Source organism: Eriocheir sinensis, unplaced genomic scaffold (genome assembly GCF_024679095.1).
Source record: "Eriocheir sinensis breed Jianghai 21 unplaced genomic scaffold, ASM2467909v1 Scaffold415, whole genome shotgun sequence".
In the NCBI taxonomy this organism is placed as follows: domain Eukaryota; kingdom Metazoa; phylum Arthropoda; class Malacostraca; order Decapoda; family Varunidae; genus Eriocheir; species Eriocheir sinensis.
Window position 1 is genome coordinate 39,923 of NW_026111738.1, and position 14,135 is coordinate 54,057.

At 43.5% G+C, this 14,135-nt stretch overlaps 1 pseudogene; it reads left to right on the forward strand.

Moving 5' to 3' along the window:
* Positions 1–3,862: 3,862 nt before the first annotated feature.
* On the forward strand, positions 3,863–9,631 carry LOC126992188 (mucin-2-like; annotated as a pseudogene).
* The last annotated feature ends 4,504 nt before the right edge of the window (positions 9,632–14,135 follow it).

Here is a 14,135-nt window from a genome sequence, read left to right on the forward strand (position 1 = left end):
TCTCAGCTTTACCTAGAAACACCATAATTTTGTAAACCATGACACCCAGATCTTAGTTAGGGAAATACCATAAGTGTAAGAAGTAGCAGTACATATATAATTGCATAGTCAGCCATCAATGAACAGGTGGTGAGGAATATTTATGCTAAGGGGAGACAGGTGAATTCCTAGATTAAGAGGTAAATGGAGCACAAAAGAGGATTAATGTTCTCATATACTTAAAAAATATAATGTGTAAGTAGCAGTATGGATATATTAAGTGAATAGACAAGCCATAGAAGATCATGAATATAAGCCAAGGGGAGACATGCAGGTGGTATTAAATTAAAGGGTGTAAATGGAGCACAAAGAGGATTAATGTTCTCATATACTTAAAAAATACCATGTGTAAGTAGCAGTATGGATATATTAAGTGCATAGACAGCCATAGAAGATAATGAATATAAGCCAAGGGGAGACATGCAGGTGGTATTAAATTGAAGGGAGTAAAATGGAGCCACAGCAGGGATTAATGTTCTCATATACTTGTACCATGTGTAAGTAGCAGTATGGATATATTATGCATAGATTACAGAAGATAATGAATATAAGCTAAGGAGACATGCAGGTGCTATTAAATTATAAATAAGTACAAAAGAGGATTAATGTTCTCATATACCTACAAAATACCATGAATGTAATTAGCAGTACATATAAATTCATAATCAGTCATCAATAAACAATATTGAAATATAAAGCTAAGGGAGGGAACATATATGGAGCCAGATTATGGGTAAATAAGGCACCAATAAGGTGAATTAATGTTTTCATATACCTAACTAAATGATATAAGTGTAAATAGCAGTACAGACATAAGTGCAAAGACAGCCATTTAAGTAAAGGTAGTGAGGAATATAGGGCGAATTCCCTGGGAGCAGACCAAGCTAGATGAAGAACTAGAGGTGGAGTACAAAATGATTTAATGTTCTCATATAATTAAAAATACAAGTGTAAGTAGCAATGTGATACATATATAAGTATAGACAGCCATAGAAATAGAGATAGTAATATTGGCTAAGGGCAGACTATTGTAAGGGGTGAAGAGCAGTTGGATTAATATTCTCATATACCCTAAAAAATACCATAAGTAAAGGGATGCTAGTAGCAGTAAAGACATAAGAAATAAGGGATAGTAAAGGTAGTGAGGAATATAAGCAAGAAAATAAGGGGACAGTGGTGATATAAACAAAATAGGGATGAGGTAGTGAGGAATATAAGCAAGAAAATAAGGGATAGTGGTAAAGATAGTGAGGAATATAAGCAAGAAAATGAGGGACAGTGGTAAAGATAGTGAGGAATGTAAGCAAGAAAATAGGGATGATGGTGCGTAATAGGTAGTGATGGTATAAGCATGAGAAAATAAGGGACAAGTGGTAAAGGTAGTGAGGAATATAAGCAAAGAAAATAAGGACAGGGTAAAGGTAGTGAGAATATACAAGAAAAATAAGGGACAGTAAAAGTGCAGTGAGAATATAAGCAAAGAAAAATAAGGGACAGTGGTAAAGGTAGTGAGGAATATAAGCAAGAAAATAATGACAGTGAAGGTAAGGTAGTGAGGAATATAAGCAAGGACCAATGGTAAGGTGATTGAGGAATATAAGCAAGAAAATAAAAACAGGGACAGTGGTAAAGGTGAGTGAGGAATATACAAAGAAAATAAGGGATATGTGGTAAAGGTAGTGAGGAATATAAGCAAGAAAATGAGGATGATAATGGTAAAGGTAGTGAGGAATATAAGCAAGAAAATAAGGGATAGTGGTAAAGGTAGTGAGGAATATAAGCAAGAAAATAAGGGATAGGCAGGTAAAAGTAAAGAGGAATACCAATAAGCAAGAAAATAAGGAGACAGTGGTAAAGGTAGTGAGGAATATAAGCAGAAAGAGCGAGGATAATGGTAAGGTAGTGAAACAAACAGAAAATAAAAGCCGGACAGTGGTAAAGGTAGTGAGGAACAGCGAAAATAAGGGACAGTGGGTAAAGGTAGTGAGGAATATAAGCAAGAAAATAAGAATGACAGTGGTAAGGTGAGAATATAAATGCAAAGAAAATAAGGGATATGAACATAAAAGGAGGTAGTGAGGAATATAAGCAAGAAAATGAGATCAGTGGTAAAAGGTAGTGAGGTAAGCAAGAAAATAAGGACAGTGGTAAAAGGTAGTGAGGAACAGACAAGATTAAAAAGGGTAAATAGAACAAAAGATTGGTGATTAATGTTTCTCATATATCTAATAAAATACAGTGTAAATTTGGTAGCAATGCAAGATACAGAGTGCATAGAGAACCCCCAGTAGTAAAGGTGAATATAAGAAAGCTAAAAGGGAAGGATAATGAGATAAGAGGCCAGATCCATACAAGATGGATTAATGTTCTACTTTACATAAAAATACCATAAGTGTAAGTAGCAGTAGATATAAGTGCACTTAGGACCAATGCAGTTGAAGAAAGAAAGGAATATATGCTAAGGAGGATATAAGCTAATGGGAGCTATAACGATTAAGGGGTAAATGGAGACACATATACCTAAAATACCAAAATTAATTTAAGTAGCATACAGCCATATAAGTAAAGGTAGTGAGGAGTATAAGCTAAGGGGAGGAATATATATGAACTAAGGGGGGGCAGGTGGACTATATAGATTAAGGGGTAAATGGAGCACACATACCGTACTTAAATACCTACAAGTGTAAGTAGCATACAGTAAAAGTAAATACAGTAAAAGATAATGAGGTATAAGCTAAGGGGAGGTATAAGCTAAGAGGGGGAGCAGGTGGAGCTAGATTAAGGGGTTAAGGGTAAATGGCACTTTATATACCGTGCCTAAAATACCTCGTGTAAGTAGCATACAGCCATATAAGTAAAAGGTAGTGAGGAGTATAAGCTAGGGGAGGAATATGGAGTTAAAGGGGGGGGAGCAGGTGGAGCTAGATTAAAATTTTGAAATCAAATGGAGCACAAGGTGGATTATCGACACATGAGGCCATTAATATGCAATACAGCCATGGGACCGTCTCCACGCCCTTCTTTGTGCTTTGCTGGACGTGGAAGGGAAGCCAAGACAGGGGAGGAGGAAGGAAGAAGGACACGGGAAATAAATCATAATGCCATGTGTGTCCATGGAGCCAATTTGCATCCATGTCCTGCAGTAGGTCATGGAGCGCTGCAGGTCACAGTGAGCCAGGCAGGTCCACAGCAGGTCGTGATGAACGAGATGCAGCAGGACATTGTTGCAGCTGCATTGTTGATGTGTGGAGAACGGAGAGGGAGGAAGGAGGTCGACGCCAGCAGAAGGAAGGAGGAGGAAGCCGAGGGGGGAGGAAAGGAGAGAGAGAGAGAGAAGAAGAGGGAGAGGGACAGTGAGAAATAAATGCGCAACTAATTTCCTGGAAGCGGCGCAATGTATTAACATACGCTATCACATCAATAATTCCAGCACCGGCACTATGGGCAGGCTCAGGGAGACACATGGCTCAAAACCCACAACTCTTGCCATGAATTAAAGAACAGGCTTTGCAACTGTGAGGGTGACCACTGGCAACCATACTGGAGGAGTTCTCACGCTGAGAGAGAGAAGAGAGAGAGAGAGAGAGGAGAGAGAGAGAGAGAGAGAGAAGGGATGCCTCACTACACAAGAGTGGCGGCGGGAGATGTTAAGTGTCTCCCATTTACACCTGGGCCCGTGAAAGGTGTAGGAAGGGAGGCAAACAGGAGAAGAGGAGAGCAATGCCTCACTACACTGCCCTGACAGCGGCAGCACCAGCCAGGGAGTGACTAAGATGGGTTACCAGTCCCGCCACTACTCGCCAACAGGGTCACCACCACCCTCATGGAGTACCAGCCCAAGGAGATGGCCAGATGCAGGCAGGTGACAAGGCTTAGCTTCTCCTGGCTCTGGGGGTGCCAATGGCAGGCAGGGAGGCTCTTCTGCAGGTGCCACTCCTTTGGTCACCCCTGCCTCTGTTCATCCTTAGTGTTGGTGTTCAGCCTCTTTTCTCTGTTCTGTCTCCTCCTGTCACTGTTCTATCTAATATGTGTGCCCTTGTCTTGTCACCATGAACCGTCAGACGCTCCTACACTCCCACCTCTGTCTTTCCTTGTGTTAATGTCAGCCTCTGTTCTCCGTCCTGGTCTATCCTCTGTCTCTTTCACTGTTCTGTCTGTTCTGTGCCCTTATCCTGTCTATCAAGTCTGCTACAAACCGTCAGACAGCTCTACCTCCCCTCTGTCCTTCCTTGTGTTAATGTCAAGCCTCTGTTCTCTGTCCTGGGTCTTAACTGTCTATCCCTGTCCCTGTCATTGTTCTGTCTATATTGTCCTTATCCTGTCTGTCCAGTCTGTATGAACAGTCAGACAGCTTGACTACTGCCTCTGTCCATCTTCCTGTGTTAATGTCAAGCCTCTGTCCTCTGTCTACCATTCTGTCTTATGTGTGTCTTCATCTTGTCGTATAAACTGCAGACAGCTCCTCTTCCTGCTACTGTCCACCCTCTTAGCTGTCCAGCCTCTGTTCTCTGTCTCTATCCTATCACTGTCAAGTTAAGTCTGTGTAAACTGTCAGACAGCTCCTCCACTGCCTGCTGTCACTCCTTCTAGCCTCTCTCCTCTTACCTATCAGTCTCTATCCTCTCTCTTATCACTATTCTGTCTGTTATGTTTCTTAATCTTGTCTGTTAAGTCTGTATGAACTGCCAGACAGATCCTCCACTGCCCGCCATTGTCCACCACCTAGTGCCCTCCTATCAGTCAAACCTGTCGATTCATATTTGATTTTTTCTTGTTCCTTTATCTTCTTATCTCAAGTCTGTGCTTCCCACCTGGATAGCTTCCCATTGCATGTCCTTACCACCCTCTGTCAAATGTGCTAAATTGTAGACCTTTAAATCCACCCTTGATGCCTTGGTAAGCTAACTGTTTCTTCACTGCCTTGCACTACCTACTACCTTACCCAGTGTCAGGTCAGGATTGCCCTTGACCATGAGCCCCCATAATATCCCTCATGACAGCTCTACATTTACCACGATGCCACTCCCTGACAGTCCCCTTGATGACCCTGCACTTACCTGACAACCCCACATCACGCAGCCCAACTTGACATGGCGCCCCTCCCTACCCACACACACCATGATGGCTCCCCTGACAGCCCCTACACCCATGACTACCCACACACCATGACTGGCCCCCCTGGCAGCCTTCACTTACATGATGGCCCCACATGTCATGGCCCTACACTTACCAGACACCCCTCCCAAATGGGCCCACTTGTACCATGACAGCCCCCTCTGATGGCCCCACACATGCCGCGATGCCCTCCATAATAGCCCCACAAATACCATGACAGTTCTACCCCCTGATGGCCCACACATCATGGTCCCCCCCCCAATGGCCCTCTACTTACTCGATGGCCACTCCCTAACAGCCCTACTGACTGATATTTTGGTAAACTGTCACTGAACAATGAACACTTAAAGGGCAGCAACTGCTAGTTGCTTTATTTTCATCTTATTATTTTGAGCTAGCTGTAAGTGGGGTCGTCCTAGTCAGAGGTGCCTTGTCTCTAATTGGTTACCCACACATGCCCCACTTTTAAAGCTATTCCTCTGACAATGTAGCTCAATAATTAAGTTTGCTGCACTAGAAACTCTTCCACTTTCACTACTACTAATCATGGATATTAATGTTAGGTTAGGTTATTTTTATATCAAGTTTGTATACAGGAAGTGTCAGCTAATATTCAAGCTGTTCTAGATTAGATGGTTTTGTGTTGTCAGAGTAAAGTAAATGTAAAAGAACACAGATTGTTTTCAATAGATAATATGTTGTAGACAGAACATCTTTGTTTGCTTTAAAGACAGGTTCAGTGTTTAGTAAATTACTCATTGTTGTGGCTAAATAAAATTATATGCATTCCTGCTTCAACATACAATTTCAATACACATTTCCAGGCACATTGTACACTAAACAATTCAGTGTCTACTTCAAACCCTTAACATTTTTATGTGCAAGATTTTTCTGCCATTTTGTAGTTTATTGTTTTAAGCCAATGTTCTGACATTGTCCATCATTTCTAGAGCCAGTGTACTGCCAGTATTTGATGGGCATAGCACGGAAGACCAAGGTAAAGATGCTGCTGTTGGTTGTGCTTAGAATTTACTGGTTTGTGGTTGGTAAGCTGTGGAGATGATTTTTTTTTTTTTCATGAACATCTCAAGATAGGATGCCAAAATGAGTCCTCAGAGGCAGCGATGAGGTTTAGATCAATTTCATGTGCCACTAATGATTCAATAAGCCTCTTAGTTATTTGTAAATGTTGATAACTGCAGCAGCCTCAGGTCCAACACCTCCACAGGGTTATGGGAGTACTGTGACTCTCAAGTGTGTCCTCAGGGACTTATGCAGTTGAGAAATAAATGGTTGTTTGTGTTTTGTGACTCAAGTGTGCCAGGGCAGAAGTCAGTAAGTTTAGATTTGGGATGAACTGTTCTAAGTTAATGATGCAGTTCAGCGAGTCAAAGCTTTCAGCACAGCCTGTCAAGGTTCGATGTGGCAGCTTGTAGCCTTATACCAAACCATTAACACCACATGCCCTATAATGATGGCAGACTGGTTTCAGGAGTAACAACAATATAGAGCAAACATACTGGAAAGGAAATAACTACCAGATTTAAGTAATGACAAATGAGTAGGTTTTAAATGTTTGGTCTACAAACCAAGAAAAACAGCTCACATCTCGAGTTAGAGCTAAACCAACATGCAGGCTGAAGGTTAACATTGGTCTAACCCTAAGCCAGCTGCTCCCCAGGACAGTCAGGAGACTGCTCCGCCAAGTGTCAGCTGGACCCTTCGCCCCAGAAAACATGCAAAGGTGAGGGTCAGTGTCTTTCGGCCATCAATGTTGCAACAGTTTCTTGATGTCAGCAAACTAATTCACTAGGTAGTGAGATAAATAGTAAACATTCCTTGCTGATGTTCCTTTAGTAATCTGAATATAATAGTGTAAACAGACTGACTTGCAAGCATGTAAACAAACAGATACAAAAATAAACCAAATGTTATCAGGGTTAGTCTAGGGCTGCAGACAGAACATCCTTAAGGATACAATACAGCTCAGACAACCATTTATTCATTGTGGTGTGTTCCATGCCCCCATCCCACCCCTCCTTTTGCAGCTCCTGGGACTCGAGATGACCCACTTCTTCATCAATAGGTACCGCAATGTGAGTGGGATGGTGACCAAGAAGCGTGATGCCTTCCTGCACATCTCAGACAAGATGAACCAGAAGGGCTATGATGTTACGCCCTACACCGTGGAGAAGAAGTGGCACAACCTGATCAAAGCGTACAAAAATGTCCTCTACCGAGCCATCACATAAAGGAGATGAGAAAATCAGCTGGGAGTACTTTGAGGTGGTGACACTAGCCTTATTGATGCTTTAGGAGGCTACTGTGGTTTGCTAATACTTTACTGTTTGCTCTCTTGTAACTTTCTGTTTATAGAGTAAGGGATAAACGGTTTTACCAAATGTGAACCAAGCACTGGATCTTAAACTGAAATATTTTAGTAGTATTAGGTTGTCAGTGATTATAGCCTTTAGCAAATATCTGATTTTTGCTGAATAAAGAGCAAACCATAAAAGGTTTGTTAATAATTCTTTCAGCTAACCATATGGTGAATCTAAAAGTTTATGGAAAAAAAGATGAACTAGGACAATGCTTGCATAACAGTCTCTACCTATCTACATCTTTGACGTCCTTTCCCTTGGTGGGAACTTCTCCAAGGGAGAACATGGCTGGCGTCTCAGTTTTCCCTGTCCGGGCACTTCCTCTCAGCTCGTCCAGCCCCTTGCCTGCCAGCTCTCTCTCCAACACTCATCCACTCTATTGATCCATTTCACTGGTGGTCTCCCACTGATACCCTTTCCTTCAATCCTACCCTCATACACACTTCAGGAAGTCATCCTTATTCATTCTTATCACATGTCCAAACCACCTCAGAATGCCCAGTTTTACCCATTCAACCACTCCACAATCCACTCCTGTGGCTGTTATACTCGTCTTCATTACTTTCTCCATCCCATTTTGACACACCACATGCATCTCTTACATAACTCATTTCCAATGCACGTATTCATGACTGCTGTGCTAAATTCCACGTCCATATCTTTTAAATTTTATGCTGGCACTGACCAACAACAACATGCCTAATATTACCCAACAAAGCTCACTGACAGTGTTGTGGTGTGTTGCAGGAGATGGATGACATCATCAAGAACAGCACCCCGTCACTGCCGGCCCCCGGGAACCTGAAACGCTTGGCCATGTCCCGCAAGGTGAGCCCCAACCCTGTGGCCTCTCCTGCGTCGGGACCAGAGACCATATCAGTGACTCCAGACTTCCTTCCCAGTCCCCCCTCCCCTGATGTCACCACCCCCAAGACTCTGCCTGCCTCCTCCCCCTCGATGGCAGAGTGCCCCAGCACCATCCCGTGCGCCCCCTACAGCTTCCCGGCCGGCCCCTCGTCCACAAGATCTCCCCCTGGGCACCTGGCCACAAGCCCTATCTCCTACGTAGTGAACCCCTCCCACCCGTCCCTCCCACCTTCAAGCTCAACCTCCACCTAGTCACCTGCTGCGCTGGGCGCCACCTCCCAGTTCCACCTACACTACACCACCCAGCACCACTTCCTGCCCCCACCACCACCCCACAGTGCACCCTCAGCCCCCTACCATCCTCAACACCCCCACCGTCCCCCCGCTGCCGCCCCCTGTCTCGGTGCCGCTGGAGCCTCAGAGTACAACGCCGCTGTCCATGAGCTCTGAGAGCTACATCACCTACACCCAGCCCGGGGAAACCTCCACACTGGCTCAGGTGAACGTCCCCACGGAGCTGCCGGCAGCAGCCCCACAAGGTACAAACAACACTAAGGGTGACGAGGCGCCCAAGAAGAAGACTGCCATCACACTCAGCAAGAGGAGGAAGTGGAGGCAGAGGAAAGCCAAGTTCTTTTACAGCCGATTCCGCCGCCCTGACTGGGAGCTGCTGGTGGCTCAGAGAGACATGAACATGCAGCTCAAGACTCTCAACTCCAACATCCGCACCATGGGCCACTCCCTCAACGAGAACATCCTGGGCCTCAAGCGTGCGGTGGAGCGCATGGTGTCCATCATGCTGCAGAACAAGGCCGCCTCAAGCTGAATCTCCGTTTGATGTTGTTTTTTCTCCTTTGGTTCCATAGATGTTAAGCTCACAATGTTGTGTATATGGATGTGTCCAGCCTGCCATTACTTGACTTACTTGACTCTTGTTCATCCCCGAGGCAGGAAAGGTCGGTCAGCACTCAAAAGTTGCGGTAAAGTCACTGTGGACTTCACCTGGATGGCCACAGATGCGATGTTGAACTCCTTGGCAAAATCAGATTGTACTTGATTATATTTGATGGTTGTAGGTAAAGTGTAGTCACCAACTAGTCTTTCATGTTTAACAGACAAAGACAGACAGACAGACAGAAATAGTACAATTTAGCTTTCACATCTTCCCAAATGTAAGCTATCTTTCATGTCCACCTTTTCCCTGCCACTTTGTCTCCTCGGCAAAGTGCTGCCGAAAACGGTTTGTGCTTCTGATTTACTAACTTTATCGTCCGTGTCACTTGAGGATTCTGTGAATTGTCTCTTCCTCTATCTGAATATGCAGTGATATGGTGTGGCCAAAGGAAAGCAATTGTGATTCACTAGGAAGTATGAGTAATGTTTTCAGTGGGAAGCATGTGTTTATTCCTTCCTGATCAAGAAAAGTTTGTGACTGCAAACTTTATATTCCCATGGGAATTCTGTGGCTCAGTATTAGACAGGTCTAACTAAATCTGTTTCAAAGCTGGAGTTGAAGTATCACAATCATTAAATTGTACCAGGAAGTCACAAAAGATACTGTGTAGCTGATCTCAAGTTTTCCATTATGAAACTACTGACAATTCACTGTTCTTTGAGAGTTCAGTGAAGTTGCTGCAAGATCTCAAAGAAGTCAAATCATTCAAAAAAAGACATTTATATGCAGAAGAATCTTCCCGCCACAGCACAGTGACAATCTGTACAACGAGGGTGGTGCTCATCAAGAATATTCAACACCAGCCAAATTTGCTTCTCATGACAACACCGCAGAAGCTTAGGCTCACTCCAGACCCAGTGCATCTTCCTTCACTGTCAGGTGAACCGCTGTGCAGGGAGGAAGGAAACGCTCCCATCTGTCCCGTCCAATCCGGGAAATAAATCCTGGTGCTTTCACTAGGTTATTGGATCCCTGAGGCTGAGGTGACTTTCTGTGGTGGTGATGGAGGTAGTGTAGAGAACGTGACCTGATGCTGGTTGGTGTGTGTGTGTGTGTGTGTGTGTTTGTGTGTGTGTGGGTGCAGGTGTGTGTGTGTGTGATGCAGCGACTGGGAGGAACTGAAGTGCTACAGTGAAGTGCTCTCACCAAGTGAGAGTAGAAGTGTAATCTCTATCAAGACGAAGATGATCTTTTCTTGATGTTGTTTCCTTGACAAAGTGTGTTGCTTCGTTGCTTCTTTTCAGTCCAGTATTAGAGAGCTTTGCCACCAGCAAGAGACTGTGATAGCAGCAAATGGGAAACTGCTGCCTAATGTTCTAGAGGTGTGGAAGGAATTTTCTGTTCTGGGAACCCACATTTTGAAACTTTGGTGCTGAACCTGATACATACTAGTGTTAATACTCATCATACAAGATACGGAAACAGTCCAGTTGCCCGCCCACGACAGAGATGCAGTGATGTGGTGTGAAGTACACTCCACTCATCAGACTAGAACACTCCTCCACATACTACAAGTCCACACGACAGGCATCCTCTTTCCTACCAGTTTGTTCACAGTCGTAGGACAGAGATATGCGATATTCAGTTCCTTTAATCCAGAGGGTTTCAGATTCTTGGTATAGTGTCTGTGTATTTGGAAAACCTTCACTGTATAGTGTTGAGGTGCCATAGACTCCGTGTTACTGTAGTTTAGCCATTTTTCACTTTTGAGGCGCAAGACTTATGCGATCGCAGCCGAGATGCACTGGGGCACTGCACTGTTTAACGTTCGTAGCACAAATTTTTGGATCCGATGTGGTGCTGTGTGACGTTGGTTGCGCGTTGTACGGAAAATCAAATCACTGTTATGTAATAATTCTCTACACATCCCCCTCCGAGAAAGTTAAGTGTTCTGGTGTAGTGTTGCCACCCCCTCCCATCCCCGTCCCCCTGCCCGCCCAAGTTCATGTCACCCCAGAGTTACGGCGCAGGTTCCCGAAGATATCGGTATTTAGTGTGTAGTGTTTGAGTTGTGTGTTGCCATTGCAAGGGTTCGTGGAGATGTCAAGGCCCACGCAAAGCAAGTCACTCAGTACTAAGTGTGTTTTGTGCTGTGGTGTCAGCTGTGTCATTCTGTTGCTGGTTAATGACAAAGAGAAAACCTCCATAGTTCCTTATTCTGGTATCCTTAAAGTAAGAATGGGTTCCTGAAGCATTCCTTTGTCATTAACAGCCAAATAAAATGACACTGATGATACTTTGATGAGGAGCCCTCAGTAAGAAAACTATCTGTACCTTTTTAGTGGGTGACAATACTATAAAGCACACACAGAGGCAGCTGACACCTTTGTATTATAAGGGAGGTGTGGTAGCTGAATTAACAAAGGAGTGTGAGGTCGTTCATTGTTAAAAGCTCGTATGGTGGATTAACATAGCGTGTGGTTATTCATCTTTAAAACTGTTCATAAATGCTACTTTATGTGTACAGAATAGATCTGGTAATTTCCAAACTCACCACACTCTTGGGTACAGGTAATTTTGGTGCCGTGGGTTCCGTACATGAATGTTGGTGATCCTTTGAACTTTTTTTTTCCGTTTTTATGTGTGTGATGTCAGCGTTTTTTAGCAGATGGTATTTATTTATAATTTTTTTATTCTCACTCTCTCCTGTGTGTTAGGATTACGCCTAGAGCAATAAAAAGACGAATCCTGGAGAGGAGAGGTTACGTTAGGGCATTAGTCGCTCTCGCCACGATAGAAGACAACCGTTTGACTGTTTCTTACAACTACGTACTCGCAGCTTCTACTTCCTTTTTTACGTTGATAGTTTTAAACTGCTTTATGGTTTTACTGATGGCTAGTGATGACAAACAAATGAACGATATTTTCCGTTGAGAATGGTTATAGATATTTTCCCGATCTTTGTTGTTACATACGTGGACACTGCTCATCGCTGCAGCCTGTGCAAAACAAAAAATGCATAAAAAGACAGGAAAAACAAAAACAAAAAAAACTTATCCCTTGTCACTTGCTTGAGTTGCCGGTGGAAACGTTTTGCTTCTGGTCTTCACCGAGGAACGGCATATTTTTTATTATGCAAAAAAAGTTATAAAAGCTTTAATTATGAATAACGGTGTAACATGTGAGAAGGATGTCATTCTGGACTTGTATTTTTTTGTATAATAGGAGGAAAATTATGTGATGTTTTATTACGCCCGAGTGGAATGTGGTGAGTATAGTGATGGAAGGGATGAATGGTGAGGAGGGATGAATCATGAGCATGGTGAGAGTAGGAATGTATGGTGACAAGTGAATGGTTAGTATGATGAGTATGGTGACAAGGAGTGGATGGTGACAAGTGAGTAGTTAGTATCGTGAACAGGAGTATATAGTGACGAATAGTATGGTGACAGTAGGATGGTATGGTGATGGGAGGGGTGATTGTGAGTACAGTGAGTGTCATTAACCTATTTCTCACACCTTCCTTTCTGTCACTATCATTCCACCTCATTTGCTTCCTCACCTTACCTTCCACATCCGTTCTTCCTCTTCCCCCTTCTACTTTATCTCCCTCCATCTCTTCCTACTCCATATTCATTTCTCCCGCTCTTCCTCCTTCCTGCGCCTTGCCCTTTCATTCCTCCTTCATTCATCATCTTCCTCTTCCTTACAGCTTTATTATATTGATTCCCCTTTACCTCCTTAGTCCTCCATCTCTTCCTACTCCATTTCTCCCACTCTTCCTCCTTCCTGCACCTTGCCCTCTCATCCCTCCTTCATTCATCATCTTCCTCTTCCTTACAGCTTTATTATTCATTCCCCTTTTCCTCTTTACTCCTCCATTTCTTCCTTACATCCATTCCTTCCATTCTTCTTCCTTATTGCACCTTACTCTTTCATCCCTCCTTCCTTCATCATCTTCCTCCTCCTTTTAAATTATTTGCTCTTTCATCTCTTCTTTCCTACCCCATTTTCACTCCCGCCATTCTTCTTCCTTTCTGCACTTTCCCCTTCATTCCTTCATTCCTCGACTTCGTGACATACTCATTCTAATTACTTGTTGGTGGGGTGAGTGAGGAAGGTAACAACAGCCAGTCAGTCTATCAGTTACACAGTTATATAGTCACACAATCAGTTAGTCACACAGTTAAAAACCCATCCAGCCAGTTAACTAGTCAATTGTGTGGTTACTTCATGTCACAATCAGTTGAGTCAGCCAGTCAGCCACTCACAGTCAGCCAGCCAGTCACACAGTTTGTCAGTCACACAGTCAGCCAGCCAGTCACAATCGGCTATTAAGTCACACAGTCAACAGTCAATCAATCAGCCATTCAGTTAATCACATAGTCAGTCAGTCAGTCAGTCAGTCACAATCGGCTATTAAGTCACACAGTCAACAGTCAATCAATCAGCCATTCAGTTAATCACATAGTCAGTCAGTCAGTCAGCCAGCCAGTCACAGTCAGTAGGTGATTAAGTCAACGGACAAACAAACCCATAATTCAAATACGTAGTGAGTGATGTTGTGTAAGTGAAGTTCGGTGAGGAGAAAGGAGATGGAGCCAAGGGGTTAGGGTACTCGTAAAGGTACATCTAAGTAACTTTCTGCCATTGTGAACATCTTAAAAATAACGGGGGATACTTCGCGTCCCTTTCCCGTGTTTTGTGTGCGTGGAGTGACTTGTCAATAACCATGTCACTCGTATTAATTAAAAAAAAAAAAAAAAAAAAAAAAGAAAGCCGGAAAACGAGCTCATGTGACATTGCCTTGACAAATAACAGGTGAGTAGTGATGAGAG